Raw genomic sequence first — 15,291 nt, 5'->3', positions numbered from 1 at the left:
GCCCTGCCCTCTGCTGCTGTTTACAATGGGCTGGTAGTTAAAGCGCCCTTTGGGCCTGCCTCAGGCCTGGTCTGTGCATGCAGCAGGATGAGTGCTCTGTGGCACCACTTCAGACGGCCACTGGAGGAAAAATGCATTTCTGAATGCAACCCCATGTTAAAAACAGCACCTCTGCCCAAGGACTGGGGCAGAAACATTCTCCCTGCTGAACTACCTTTCTATCTGCAGGGAGCTGTCTTACATGGAGAAACCGTCAACACTGGAATACCCCACCTTCAGCCCAAAATGGTATAGACCATTCCACCAGGTCCACAGTCCACTGCAGTGGTTCCCAACCTGGGGGCCTCCAGATGTTGCTGAACTACAACTCCCAGCATCGGGGATGATGGGAGTTGTAGTTCAGCAACATCTGGAAGGACGCAGGTTGGGAACCCCTGATCTTCTGCTGCCTTGTTCTCCTGGGACTCCAGACGGCAGCACATGGCTTTTACACACACGGCTTTTCGTTCGCATCTCTTCTGGAATGGAGGGTGCGAGTCCACATATCAGCAGGATTTATCCCAAAGTCACAATGGACTATCAGGGACCAGTTCACACACGATTCTGCTTTTCCCCAAATTACTGCTGGGCGTTCTAGCTCAACCCAAATTATGTCCAGGGTTAAAAAAAATTCCTCTATTTGTGGTGGCCTTTTTTGGAAAAAACTGAGCTTTCTGGTATGTCCCGACACCTCTCCCGCGATGTGTGGAGGGGCCATTGCCAATAATCTGGCTTTTTTCAAAACTTGCACTTTCGTGTTTTTTGTTTTTGTTTTAAACTTCAAGCACCACCAATTGGCTTCAGAAAGAGCCTGCAGCTTGGGATGGGCTTTCTCTGGGGATCAGAACTGGTGGCCTTACGCCTTGCCTTCCTGCCCCCAAACCCAGCCTCCCCTCCATTTTCAGTCCATAAACAAACTTCAGCAGCACAAATCCTGTCACAAGTGTTCAAATTCTGGTTACAAAACTGTCCTTTGTTACTGTTTATTGTGTTGGAGAGGGGGATGTGTTACTCATCTCAGTGGAGAATCCCATGGGCACGGATGCAAGGGGAAACCAACCCTGCTCTGCACACCTGTTTCTTGACATAAGAAATGTTTGTACCTTTTGGAAACATTCATTCCCCTTTACCAGGCTTGACATATGCCGATGTTGTTGGAGGATGCCTGGCAGCTTAACAATGGAGACTACAGGTTCGATGTCACCTGAGACCTTTGTGTCTGAGCTGATTCCATGAGGCTGCATTTTTCTCCATCACAAAAAGAAAGCAACAATCTCTACTTTAGACTCCCATGGCCTCTTAAATAGTCTGGGGTGGGGGTAGGGACCATGATGTGATGAAGGCAGTCACAAAGGCAAGCTCATTATAAAAATCAGCAAAGATTTGGGTCAGATTCGGCCAGTTCGGGTTAAGCGTTCTGTTGCTTTGACTAGTCAATCTTGCGGAACGCTGACTGTCAAACTAAAATGATAATATTAATAATGAAGGGCGGCGTCTCTCGCCTCCTCCTGGGATGTGATTGGTTGGAGAAAAAAACCCAGAGCAAGCTGTGGGAAAGCACACAGGAAAAAGAATGTGGCGAGGAGCCAACCCTATGTGAATTGCCCATCTAATCCCCCGAATTAAACAGCTGCAAATGTGCTGCGAAGCAGATTCGCTCTTTGGATACCCCACAGCATGAAGCCATGTCTGGATAACTCCCTGCTTGTACAGTGCAGGAGGCCTGGGGGCGGGGGGGGGGGGGGCAGGACGACAATGACAACAACAATATTCATACACCGCTCACTTTTCAACAAAAGTGCTCAAAGCAGCTTATGTAGAAAAATAAATAAACAATAAATAAGACAGATCCTGTCCCCAAAGGGCTCACAATCTAAAAGGAAACATGAGGTAGACACCAGCAACAGCCACTGGAGGAATGCTGTGCTGGGGCTGGATGGGGCCAGCCGCTCTCCCCCAGCTAAATATGAGAGAATCGCCACTTTAAAAGATGCCTTTTTCTCTGCTCAGTTAGCAGGGGCTTCTGCTAACCCCTAGCTAGCAGGGAGTAAAGTGCAGAAGTGGAAGGCTCTACCAGAGCTTCTGTGTCTGTTCACGTGGTTGTGGGGTGGCGGGGGGGGGGGGGGGAATGAGGGCCCTTTGCCTGTGCCTTAGAGGAAGCAACTGAAAGGCAGGAAAGGTGAAAGGCCCTGCCAAAGCCTCTGCTGCTGCTCACACTGGGGAAGAAAGGGGTGGGGATTAAAAAGCCCTCTGCCTCCTCTTCGCTTGGTGGAAGTGAGTGAGTGGGCAGAACCAAAGTCACTGGCCTTTCAGCCCATGTTCAGTTCAGAAGCCTGTGTTCGAAATTAGTCCCCAGCTGAGGGTGCAATCAGAAAGAGTGAATTCCTGTTATAAAGTACTAATGCAAAAGGTTGTGGCAATACACAAGGGTCTGAAATATCTTAAAACAGAAAGGTAGTTGAAAGTGACATTTTCTAAGAGCTCCATAAGAATTAACATTTACCATATAAAAGTGTAAAATCAATACTGTCTTGAAATGACAAGGAAAGGACAGACAAGAGAGCTTGGGACACGGGGGCGGGGCGGGGGGGCAGACCATGATGCTGAGGGATCAGCTGGGGGTAGAGGTGATGGAATTGCACACACTGATTTCAATTCACTTGCTAAATCTTAGGCTGCGGGTGAGGGTCTCCTATGCATGGAAAGGTCATATAAGAACACATAGCCTTCATGTAAATTCTAAAAGATGTGGGTTGTGTTTCCTCCTAGAATATTAGTGTTGGAAGGGACTGGGAGGCCTTCTAGCCTGCTCCACGCTTGAATCTGTTGCTCATTCCTTGATAGAAGCGTTATTTTTCTTCTCTGCAATCTTGGACTTCACTGGTGTTCAAGGACAAAAGAAGAGGCCTGCTGGGTCAGATAAAAAGCCCATCAAGCCCAGGATCCTGTTTCACACAGTGGTTTCCCACACAGCAATCCTGGGCATGAAGGCAACAGCTCTGCCTTTCTGTTGCTCCCACCCAGACGTCACCGGAGGTATGGTGGCACCTGAAGCAGAGCACCGCATGCTGCCTTCCCTTGTGCCCGCAAGGGGGGTCTGCCCCCTTTCAAATCTGACCCTTGCAAACTTCGCAAGTGGTGTGGCGGGTGCGGAGGAGGGGAGGTTGCCAGCGGCCACCTCTTCTCTCCTTGTGCTTCTTGCAAGCTCTGCAATGAGTGTGAGGAGACGCTCTCCTTGCAAAACCTGTGAGGGTCAGATCAGTCCCAGAGTGCTGCTCCAGTGGTGACAACGGAGGGCATCTCACCCCGCCCCCCAGCTGGCTCTCCAATAATCTGCTGAGGCGACCGCCTCACCTTGCCTTATAAGAACATAAGAACAGCCCTGCTGGATCAGGCCCAAGGCCCATCTAGTCCAGCATCCTGTTTCGCACAGTGGCCCACCAGAAAGGGCCAGCCCCTTTCCCACCAGCAACATGTCTCTCAACAAGGTTTCATATAGTCACCAGGAATAAGAGCCCCAAGACAGATCCCTCCTTCTCCAAGTATTTGTTTAATCCCCTTTAAAGGTCATTTAAGTCAGCCATAACCACATCTTATGGCAGCAAACTCCATCAGTTAATTACATACTGTATGCGGATGGAAGCAGTTTCTTTTGTGTGCCTTGACTCTCCTGCCTAGCGATTTCACAGGGTTGACTCCAAATTCTAGTATTAAGGAGAGAGAGAGAGAGAGACTCCACTTTCTCCACACCATTCAAAGTTCTATAAACCTTTATTATTTCTTCCCTTAATAGACTTTGTTCTAAACTAAAAAAAAGAAGAAGAAACTCTGGATATATTAGCTTTTCTTCATAAAGTTGGTGCTTAAAATGGGCTAAAAATCTTCCAGGTCTACAACTTCTTAGCCATCTTGCTGAGGCCTGGAACTCTTTGAACAGTTGAGTGCATTGCATATGACCAAGCATTTTCTGGACCGTTAAGTACCATTCAGAAATGCCTCGTAAAAGATACCGTAGAGCTGGCTGAAGGTATAGAAAGGGGGTAAATAAAACGATCAAAGGGATGAAGCATCTTCCTTACAAGCAAGTACTTAAATGGTTTATAAATGTGATGACCAAGACAAAGGGGGATTGTACTGAGGGGATTATAAAATTATGAGCGGACTAGACAGAGAGAGAACAAAGAAAAATCATTTTCTGTGTTTCTCAAACGTTAGAAATCAGGGTCATCCAATGACACCAACAGGAAAAAGCAAAAGAGTGTTTCACAGAATTAACCTGATGGCATTCAATGACACAAGATGTGGCAACAGTCAGCCTGAAATGGTTTTTCAAAAGAATGAGAGAAAAACCAGAGAAGGTAGGCAGGTCGATCAACGGGTAGGTTGATCAATGAGTGTTAGCTGTAGGAAAGCTAGGAAAGAAAATTATATTTTCAGAGGCAACCTCTCTCTAATTATCCAATGCTGCAGAAAAACAAGAGAGGGTGCCTGTCTCCGTCATATCCTGCTTTGGGGCATCCCAGAGTCTCTGTTGGAGACTGAGTGTTGGACTAGAAGGACCTTTGGTCCAAACTAGCAAAGCTTAGTGGTATTGCCAAAGTTCACAATCACCTGGCTCGGTATAGGAGTTTGTCAGGCACATCATGCTCAGCTTTATTATGAACTGAGCATCATTTCCCCCACGAGTTCCTCTCTAGCTCAGAATGTTCAATCAGATTCTGTAAGTGCCTGGTCAGCTTTCAGCAGACCAGGCACTCAATTGTGTTGGTGATAAGTCAAAGTTATTCAATGCAAACTCGTTACTGACAATCGGACGGCAACGACTACTATTACTACTACTACAAGTATTTTTCATAGTATTTTTTAGCAGACTTGATGAGGCCAGTCCACCACTCAACCAAGTAACCTTTTTTTCAGGGAATATTCCCTCCATGTTTTATGTAGTTATTGTAACCTATTCAGATCTTAACACCCCTCTTGTGTCTTGCTTATGAAGTAAAGAGTTGAATAGCCAAACATATCCCTGCCACAGCTGGTGTTGTAACTTGGGTCCAGATAGCTGAAACCAAACTACAGTTCACAGGAGGGCAGTGTGATAATGAACATGTGTGTGGCACCGTCTGCGGGCATGCACCACTATTAAGAGTTGAGAGACAACTCTTAGGAAATCACCAAACTTGTTCTAAATGGTTGCTGAGCTCGCACAAATTGAGCCAATTCTGAATGGAACCAAGTAAGCTTGCTCATTGATAGCAAAGTGGTTATTACATCCATATGCTCCTTGGTGGTTTAATTTAATTTAATCTCTCATTTCTGGGATAAGGTTTCTGACCCTCACAGGTTTCTCTTGCAGAGAGAACATAGATATAATTAAGGTTGCGTTCACATAGTTATTGTGATCCTGGTTAAAGAGTTAACCAGGATTGCCGAGCCCTGCAGAGTTGATTGTGAGAACCAGAATTTCCAGGCAATCCTGGTCAAACTGCTGTGGTTAAACTACATTTAACCAGGATAGACAACCAGGATCTACCTCATTAAATGCTGGTTAACTGGACTGGTTTGAGTTTGACCACAATTGCCCTGAAATTCTGGGTTGTCTCAATTAGCTCCGCAGGGCTCACTAATCCTGATTAAATTTTGAACCAGGATCCTTGTGATTGTGTGAACCCAAGCTAAGCATTCCTGGGTAGTTTGCTTTAAACTTCTTGGGGGACAGTCACTTGCATTGGGCTACTAGGGTGCAATGTTCTCTCTAATTTTTTTTCTTCTGTGTGAGGAATGACTGGGCGGCAGTATCAAGACAGTGTGTGCGCACATGCATTCAGAGTGGGGCCTTCCTGATTAAACCTGAGAGAGATCTAAAATTAACTGAGCGGAAGTAAAAAAATATGTGAGCACGCGCACACGTGTACGCCTTAGATGGAACACTGCCAGGGTGATATTCCAAGGGTCCGAGAAATTCAGAAGCTCCTCAACAAGAGGAGAAATTCAGAGGCTCCTTAACAAGAAATTGGATAAGGCAGACAAAAGCCCTGAAAGACAGTGTTTCCCCTGGTATTCATCTTCTTCTTCATCATGCAGCTTTGGAGCAATTCTCCATTTGCATGGAATGACAGCAAGGCCCAAGAAGCCTGCCTGGCTCCTCATGTAAAGCAACCTCATAACTTAAAATGTGCCTCAAAAACTTCCACAACACCCAGGTGTTCTGGCAGAAAAACAGATGTGCAGAGGAATCCTTGAGTGTCGGAAGTCTGAAAGGGCTGTTTACCCCTGCTAACTGAGCAAAGAAGCACCTTTTTAAAGTGGTGATTCTCTTATATTTAGCAGGAGGAGAGCAACTGGCCCTATCCAACCCCAGCACAGCATCCCTCCAGTGGCTGTTGCTGGTGTCTACCTTAAGTTTCTTTGTAGATTGTGAGCCCTTTGGGATCAGAGGACCATCTTATTTATGTATTATTTATTTTTCTATGTAAACTGCTTTGAGAACTTTGGTTGAAGAGTGGTATATAAATATTAATTATTTATTATTATTATTATTATTAGTAGTAGTAGTAGCAGCAGCAGAAGTAGTAGCAGTAGCAGCTCTTATTCCTCATTTTGGGATGATTTCTCCCAATCTCAAATTAAGAGGTGCCCAAAATTTAGCCCCTCTTCCGTTCCCTGGTTGTTTGAGACCCACTTTCTAAGCCTTTCAGAGAATCTCGAAGCTTTAGAGAGAAGACTTGGTCCGAAGGAAGTTTAAAGTGTTCACCATTTGTGCAAGAGAGCAAAATCAAATTCAGTTCAGCTTCTCTTTGTCAAACTCTGTCTCCCCCGCCCTCCCGCGGGTGACTTCTCTTTTGAATAATTTACACCCACACTTAGCATGACAGAAGGTTGCTACTCTGACAGTTTGTCTGAATGAATGATGACTTTCATTATGTCAGGGTGGACGGCAAGAGGAGCATGCCCCTGTGAGACCTCTTGCCTCCTTCCTACCGGGCACCGGCCCCCTCCTGAGCACCCCCACCCCACCACCCCGCCGCCAATTCCTTGTGGCCCTCTGGGGGTCCCTCGCCCCACTTTTCTGCTTTGCGTAGCTCCTCGCACAAAGCCTATCCCGACAGACGGCGTGACAAGTGCAGCTCTCATCTTGCTAGAAAATTTCTAATTAATTAGGTTTATTTATAACAAGAAACAAACAAACATCGTCCAGAGAAGAACAGGGCAGGGCATGCAAGAGCTGACAAAGTGTACTGAGAAGCAGATGGTGCTACGGCTGAGAGCCAGAACGCCAGCTTTCTCTGGGGAGGCGGCTCGGAACAGGGGGCTCCTGGGTTAGAGCAGAGAAGGGGGGTCCTGAGTTTGTGGGGTACCTATATACTGGGGGGGGTGAGGGAGGAAAACAGGACTTCTCACTGGAAGAGGGTGGCTTAGTGGGTTTGATAATGAAGGTAGGAGCCATCTGGGATGAAATTAAAGCTCAGTGGTTAAGCCTGGTGGACAGATGCAGCAGAATGCATCTGTCCACATTCTGGTGGTATGTCCACATTCTGGAGGCGGTAACAAGGTTCTGAAGTGGTAGGATGGACTGCACCACTTCAGGTTGCCGGCAGGGAATCACACTGTTTACTGTCTCCCTACATAGGGAAAACAACCACCCTGCAAACAGAAAACTAGTACAGCAGGCAGTAGGCTGGGATAGAATTTTCCTTCCGGACATACACTAGGTTTTATTTACTTGCAGGGCATTTTTCCTGTGGGGAAGCACTAAAATATGGCATCTCCACTGCCTCACCTCCACCGGAGCCTGAAGTGGTACCATCCGCTCTATCATCCCAGAATTCTACCATCTCATTCTTCCTGCTTGTGTAGAACAGGCCTTAGCTGAACCAAGAGAACTCAAGGTACTTGGGAGATCTGGAAGTAATGGTACATGATTTTATTTTAATAACAACAACAAGAAGAAGAAGGCAGCATTTAGCACACAATATGCCTGATCTGACAGCAGGAGCGTCGGGAGGCTGGCAGTGGCCCATGTGTGGCTGCCGCGATGGCCCCCTGGCCCCGCCCCCACGTCTGACACCTTACGCAGGGGACCGGCTAGCCACACCCCCATGTCTGGCATCAGATGCTGGGGTGTGGTCTCCTTCCCAAACAGGGCCACGCTGCCACTGCATTGGGCAGCGTGGGCCGGAGCAACTCTCCCTGCCTTAAAAGCAGAGAGAGCTGTTCTGGCTGTGCTGCATTGGCAGTGCGGGCCGATCTCCCTCCTAAATTGGGCTGCACGGCCCCATTTGGGAGGGAGATCGATCGGCCCCACTACATTGGCAGTTAGACCAGGAGCAGCTCTCCTTGCCTTTAAGACAGGGAGCGTCATTCTGGCCGCGCTGCCAATGCAGTGTGTGCCAATTTGGGTTCCAAACGGCAATGCATGGCCCCGTTTGGAACCAAAATAACGTGTGCCCCCCCCACGTCTGACGGCAGATGCAGGGGGCGTGGCTGGGGCTGCGCTCATGGCCCGATTGGTGGCGGCCCGAGTTCTTTGAACCCGTTTGCCCAATGATGACTATGCCCTGTCTGACAGTTGTTGAGAAAAATCAGTTTCTGATCATTGATATTGCAATCCCAGGTTTCTGATAATTGATATTGCAATCCCAAGACGAGCCAATGAAAAACAATTGAAGAAACTAACTAAATACAAGGATCTTCAGATTGAAGATCAGCAGTAAGACTGCTGCAGGAAAGTGCAGTGTTTTCCCATGGTACGGAGGCTTGCCCCGTGTTTGATGCATTGCAGCACAGTGTGGTCTGGACACTTATTTTCAACCATGAAATAATTTTTATTTGCCTAGGGGCAAAGGGAAGGGGGCAATGGGCGCTGCTTAGGATGGCAAGGGCGAGAGGCTCCCTCCCCTCCCGCCACCATGAGACATCCTGAGCCGAGGAGCGGGCAGCAGCTCCATCTGACAAGCGGGTGAGACTTGAGTTGCTATGATATTTGCCCCTTGACGAGATGCCAGCAAGTGACTGGATCAAGGTGAGGAGGGGGCAACAGCCCTCGAGGATGGTAAACAGCGGGTGGGGGTGGGGTGAGGAAGAGAAGGGGAGCCAACTGGCACCAGGCACCACCATTCTCCTTGAAGATCCCCACTCTAGGCATGGCTGCCCCAAAGCCATCAACAGAGAGTGAGTGGGAATGCCGCCCAGACTCATGGGACCAGCAGCAGAGGAGATGGAGATGATGATGATGATGATGATGATGATGGAGGAACCAGGGAGCAAAACTGGCATTGGAAGGAGGAAGTGCGAGAGCAAGGAGCCCTCCTCCCCTGCACCCCATCCAGCTGTAGCCTGCAGGGAGGCTTGTTCAGGTTTGAGAGCAACCCCTGCCCACAGATCCAGACTGCTCCTGCAAAGGGCTGGCCGGCTGGACATTCCCAGAAAGAGACGGGCAAAGCGAGTGTAAGGGCTCCTCCTCCCATTCGAAGAAACCTCTGGCAAGTTTGGCACGCTATACACATGTGATACATGAAGTGTTCCATAGGAGAAGTGACATGGGTTTTGGGGCCAGATTCACCTCTCCGAATGGACCCCTTGCACTTCCCCCTGCTGGTGCATTTGCACAAGAACACCGAGAAATAATTAATTAAATAAAAAGAGTTTGTCATGTCAGCCCCCCCCCCCGCCCCCCGCAAGCCCATTCTGCAAGAAATGGAGGGGGGGCAGTAAATGTGATGCAGGTGGAATCTGGACACCCCCTGCCTGGAAAATCCGCTAGAGTGGCAGGCAATATGGAGGGCCAAAACCCTGTAACGATTCATAGGAAACTGCTCGAGAACCTCTGCGGTTGCGGTTTCAAACTTCTTCCTCATTCCGTTGCAGTTTGCACCCCTCTAACCAGTGCAAATCTTGTAGTCCAGAAAACGCCCTGGATAATTTAAATAAGTAAATAAAACCAGTTTTCAAAAGCACCTTTGGCTGTTTTCCTTTTGTTTTGGATGTGGACAGGCACAGCTCTCTCCATTCTGGACACAATGCAGAGAAAGGGGGTGGGGGTGGGACTCAGCCAGGAACCCAAGTTCCCATCGTTTTATGCAGGAACGCAGCTGGACCTGGTGGGTTGGAGTGGAGAGACCGAGGGACAGGACTCCTGGGTTCCATTCCCAGCTCTGGCAGGCCTTAAGCTGATTTGTCCCTTCCACTGCACAAGGCCCTTATCTCTCTCTCCGTTACAAAAAGCCAGGAGCATCTTGGGTTTCTCTGGGCAGTTCATACGCAGCCCTTTATTTGATTTTTTCTGTTTGGTGCATGTTTTTGTTTTTTATTATGGGAGATTAGTCCAAGGATTAAAATAACAGCATCTCCTACCTGAAGCTGGCTCATGTTCCCTAAACAGATTAAAAATGACCAAAACTGTCTCTCCTCAGCCACTGCTGTGAGCTTCTGTACAGCAGTTTCTCCACCCGAGGGCTCACATCTCACACTGCACACTTCCCCCCACCCCCACTTCATACTGCCTCCATTGGGGAATTTACCCCAAATTTCATTTTCCTCTCATCCCAGAACCTTCCACACTCCTCACAGGATTTGCCTTCTCGTGTGCACCCCAACACATCCCCCTTCTCCTTTATTTGTTCCCATCCAAGGGGCAACGGGTCTTGTTTACTCGTCTAGGAACAGAACATCTGGAGCGATTCGGTGCTTAATTACCGTACTTGTCACCGGCATCACCACGGATACAGGCGGGGAAGGGGGAGAGGGAGAGCTGGCCAAGAGAATGAGATAAACAGATTGGCATAGAGATAGAGAGCAGAAAAAGAAATAGGGGGAAAGGGACCAACAGTACCCAATACATAGTGCCCTCCCCTCCCAGCTCCAGATGTTGGTGTCCTTTGGCACTGGATAAAATACCAGTAGAAGTTGATCTGCCCCTTGGCACTGGATAGCAGACACCAGGAGAATACATGAATTCAGTTCCAAACCTTTCTTGGAAATGTTGTGGTGTAGAAGCACCCATCCGAATATTCAGAACTGAATGCATAAGCATCAGTGGAGCTGGGAGTCAGGACTCCTGGGTTCTCTGGAAAACGAGGGGACCTTGAGTGGGCAGAAGGTAGAACTACTTGTAGGTTTCACTGGGTGATTTGCAAAAGATGTGGATTTTCTACTCCCAATCGCTTAATGACAACAACTATAACATACCTCCCCCCGACCCCCGGTCGCCCGCCACCCCACACCAGACAGCTGAAATAAAGAAAGCTTGACAGAAAACTAGGAATGGATTTTTGTGTGAAAGGACTGTGGACTCAGTTCTGGTATCGGGGGGGGGGGGAATTCCTGGACCAAGTATAGGCTCAAAGACCCTGCTCTTTTCTATGTGTAATGCCCACCCTCCTTCATCACACCACTATTTTGAACCTGGCTTCAGTTGGTAAATGTTGGGGTTCCATTTAAAAACAAAAGACATTCTGGCAAACTTGAAATCCACCCACAACTGGCCTACAGAGTTTGGGGAAGAGAAGTCCTAGCTCAGAGCCAAGACTTCTGGGATCTTTAGAAAAGTTTACAAGAGAGAGAGACAGCGAGGAGGCAGGGGTCCGGTTTCTCCATGAGGGAGGTTGGTGGTCTGCTAGATTCAGGCAGCGATTCTGTAAAGCTTTACAAAATCACTTACCCCACCTTCTTCCTTTATTAGATCTTCTGTGCCTCTCCTCAGCTTGGAAACCTCATTAGATTAACAGGCCTGGCTCCTACATCCCTGGATGTTCCCCTAGGAGGGGCTATCCCTCTAGTTCAACAATCTTCCATCATTGTTCAAGCAATTGTTCCATAATTGTTCAAGCATAATTGTTCAAGTAGAGTTGCCATGCCCCCCAAAATTTCAGGTTTCACCCAGATTTTAAGCATCTCACCCAGACTGCTTAGCCCATGGCAGATTTGCCAGGATTTCAGCTTTCATAAAATAAAATAAAATAAAATAAAATAAAATAAAATAAAAAGCAGCAGCTAAGCTCTAGCCCTTATAGAAGCAGAGTTATGGAGCAAAACGTGCAGTCACTATTCTGCTCAAAAGTGATTTTCAAGCCAGTTTACAGAATATGCAAATTAGGCACCCAGATTTGGAAAGCCAGAATATGGCAACCCTAAGCAGGGGCTACTTGGACAAAAAACCTTCAGCTTTTCACACCATGCTGACTTCTGTGCAGTGGTGCATTTTGCCCTGTCAAGCCTCAGCACCATCTGGGAATGTGCACACAGAGCTCTGGGAAGCATAGATTTTCCCCAGTGCTTTCCCTATAGAGCTCTGTGGGAAATGTGCTGGGGGAAACTACACTTCTCAGGGCTCTTGGGGTGGGACGACTACACCACCACGGGAAAGTGGTGGCAGGGCTCAATTTCCCTTAAAGGAGTTCTCTCAGCACTGGGCTAAGTGCAGCACTGTAAGTGAGAATGGTCACCTCTGCATGGTGCTAAGGGGGTTGTGCAGAATATCTGATGCTTTGCACAGGCTTCCTAAACAAGTAGGTGATAGGCTTTGCAATGAAGAACACTGCTCTAGTTTGAGAAATGCTGGAGGAGAGTGAAGGGGATGGTTGGGGGCTGGAACACCTGTTTTTTCTGGAAAGGGGATTGACCTGATTGATCGGAGAAATGAAGAAAGCTGGGAGCCAGGATGCCTGATTTTCCAAGAGAAGGGTTGCCACCTTTTTGCTCAGGCAGAGCTCCTATCCCTTTAACACTTTAAGTCAGAAGTGGGGTTTCCCAGGGATCTGTAGTGGGACCAGTGCTTTTTAACTTGTTCATAATTGATCTAGAAGTTGGGGTAAACAGAGAAGGGGCCAAATTTGTAGATGACATTAAACTATTTAGGATCATGAAATCCACAACAGATTGTGAAGAGTTCCAAAAAGAGCTTTCCAAACTGGGGGTATGGGCAACAAAGTGGCAAATACAGTTCAATGTAAGCAAGAGTAAAGTGATGCACATTGGGGCAAAAAACACCAGCTTCACATATACAATGATGAGGTGTGAGCTGTTAGTGACTGAACAGGAGAAAGATCTTGGGGTCGCAATGGACAGCTTGTTGAAAGTGTCAACTCAGTGCGCAACAGCTGTAAAAAAGGCGAATTCCATGACAGGAATAATTAGAAAGGGGACTGAAAATAAAATGTTAATACTATAATGCCCTTATACAAATCTATGGTGCGGCCACATCTGGAGTACTGCGTATAGTTTTGGTCACCATATTTTGAGAAGGATATTGTAGAACTGGAAAAGGTGTGGAAGAGGGAAATCAAGATGATCAGGGGCCTGGAACAGCTTCCTTATGGCAAGGATACAGCATCTGGGGCTTTTTAGTTTGAAAAAGAGGAGACTACGGGGAGACATGATAGAGGTGTATAACATTATGCATGGAGCAGAGATAGTGGACAGAGAGCAATTTTTGTCCCTCTCTCACAATGCTAGAACCAGGGGTCATCCCATGAAACTGATTGCCACGAAATTTAGGACCAACAATAGGAAGTATTTTTTCATACACTGCATAATTAATCTATGGAATTCTCTGCCATGGGATGTGGTGATGAATGTCTAACTTGGATGGCTTTAAAAGGGCCTTAGACAAATTCAAGGAGGACAGGTCTATCAATGGCTACTAGTCTGATGCTATAGGCTACCTCCAGCCCCAGGGGCAAGATGCCTCTAAATACCAGTTGTGGGGGAGCAACAGCAGAAGAGAGAGCATGCCTTCAGCTCTTGCCTGTGGGCTTCTCAGAGGCATCTGGTGGGCCACTGTGTGAAACAGGATGCTGGACTAGATAGGCCTTGGGCCTGATCCAGCAGGGCTGTTCTTATCTATATACTTATTTCTCGTAGACATGCCGGAAAAAATGCATGGCGGAAATCTCGCGAGAGCTCCGGACAGAGCTCTCGCGCATGGGATTGGCGGAGGAGGAGGGCAGAGGTGGCGGGCAGTGGGCGGCGGGCAGGAGAAGGCTGGCCAGCAGAGCCGCACCGGCAGGAGGAGCTGGCTGGCCGGCGGAGCCGAGCTGGCGGGAGGAGGAGGCAGGCGAGCAGGAGAAAACTGGCTGGCAGGAGGAGGAGACAGACAGGCGAGCAGGAGAAAACGGGCTGGCGGGAGGAAGAGGCCGGCCAGTGGCTGACAGGCGGCAGGGCCAAACTAGGGACGCAGATGCTCTGCGCCCAGGCCAACTAGTGTTTATTTATTATTTGTTACATTTTTATACCACCTCATACAAAAAAGGTCCCTGGGCAGTTCACAATCTATAGACACAATTAAAACAATTTAAAAACACAAAAAAACCCTCTAAAACCAGAAGCTTTCAAACTATAAACTAAAAGCCTGGCTAAACAGGTATGTTTTCAAGTCCTTCTTAAAAGCATTCAGAGAAGGGGAGACTCTAATTTCCACTAGAAAAGGCCCAGTTTCGAGTCGCCACCAATCAAGCTGGTAGCAACCGCAACCAGATGGACCTCCTCAGAAGATCTTAATAGGTGGCAGGGTTGATGAATAAGAAGGCGTTCTCCTAAATACCTCGGGCCTAAGCTGGTTAGGGCTTTAGAGGTAACTAGCTGGGCCAGGCACAGAGCATCTGCACCTCTGGCCAGCCCACCCACTCGCCACCTTTTACTCGCCCCACCCCTGCCGCTTTCTGGCCTGCTGGCTGCTGGCTTCTTCTCCCCTCAGCCCATCCCCGCTGCTTTCTGGCTGGCCGGATGGCTTCTTCACCTGCCCACCCACTGCTTTCTGGCTGGCCGGCCACCAATTTCTTTGGCCGGCTGCTGCTGCCGCCACCACCATTTTCTCCCCTCCCCACCATCCCATGGCTATCCGGCAGCAACCCGAACTCTCACGAGAGCTGCCACACATAGGATTAGCCACGGGTATGCCTTAGTGAATTATATATAAAGGAAAGATATGCAGCACTTTGTATTTCACCCGGAAACATATTGGCATCCAGTCTAGGTTTTTTTTTTTTTTAATGGGTGTACTATGATCTCTTCGGACAACCCTGGAGACCAGCCTGGTTGATGCATTCTGTACTAACTGCAGTTTCCAAACTACATACAAAGGCATCCCAATGTAGAGCACATTGCAGTCATCAAGTCTGGATGTTACCAGCATATGCACCACTATTTTAAGGTCGTTTATTTCCAGAAATGGACGTAGCTGGTGAATCAGCTGAAGCTGAGAGAAAGCTCTCCTTTGAGTCCAGAAGTTTTCCTAGACTACCTACTTGCTCTTTCTGG

At 48.0% G+C, this 15,291-nt stretch overlaps 1 protein-coding gene and 1 long non-coding RNA gene across 11 annotated transcripts in view; one reads left to right on the top strand and one right to left on the bottom strand.

The window, feature by feature from the left end:
• Positions 1–15,291, bottom strand: part of LOC128329819 (uncharacterized) — a 59,904-nt gene that overhangs the window by 14,111 nt on the left and 30,502 nt on the right. For 7 of the 10 annotated variants that reach the window (XR_008309806.1, XR_008309800.1, XR_008309799.1 and 4 more), the window contains one exon: positions 7,817–7,938. The exons of the other annotated variants lie outside the window; for them this stretch is intronic. This is a non-coding gene — a long non-coding RNA (uncharacterized LOC128329819). The remainder of the gene's footprint in view (positions 1–7,816; positions 7,939–15,291) is intronic. 10 annotated transcript variants of the gene reach the window in all.
• GRIN2D (glutamate ionotropic receptor NMDA type subunit 2D) overlaps positions 1–15,291 on the top strand; it is a 112,320-nt gene that overhangs the window by 85,383 nt on the left and 11,646 nt on the right. The window lies entirely within an intron of this gene.

The sequence above is a fragment of the Hemicordylus capensis genome, chromosome 6 (genome assembly GCF_027244095.1).
Source record: "Hemicordylus capensis ecotype Gifberg chromosome 6, rHemCap1.1.pri, whole genome shotgun sequence".
In the NCBI taxonomy this organism is placed as follows: domain Eukaryota; kingdom Metazoa; phylum Chordata; class Lepidosauria; order Squamata; family Cordylidae; genus Hemicordylus; species Hemicordylus capensis.
The sequence above is the reverse complement of the archived record's forward strand: the minus strand, read 5'-3'. Positions and strand labels throughout refer to the sequence as shown.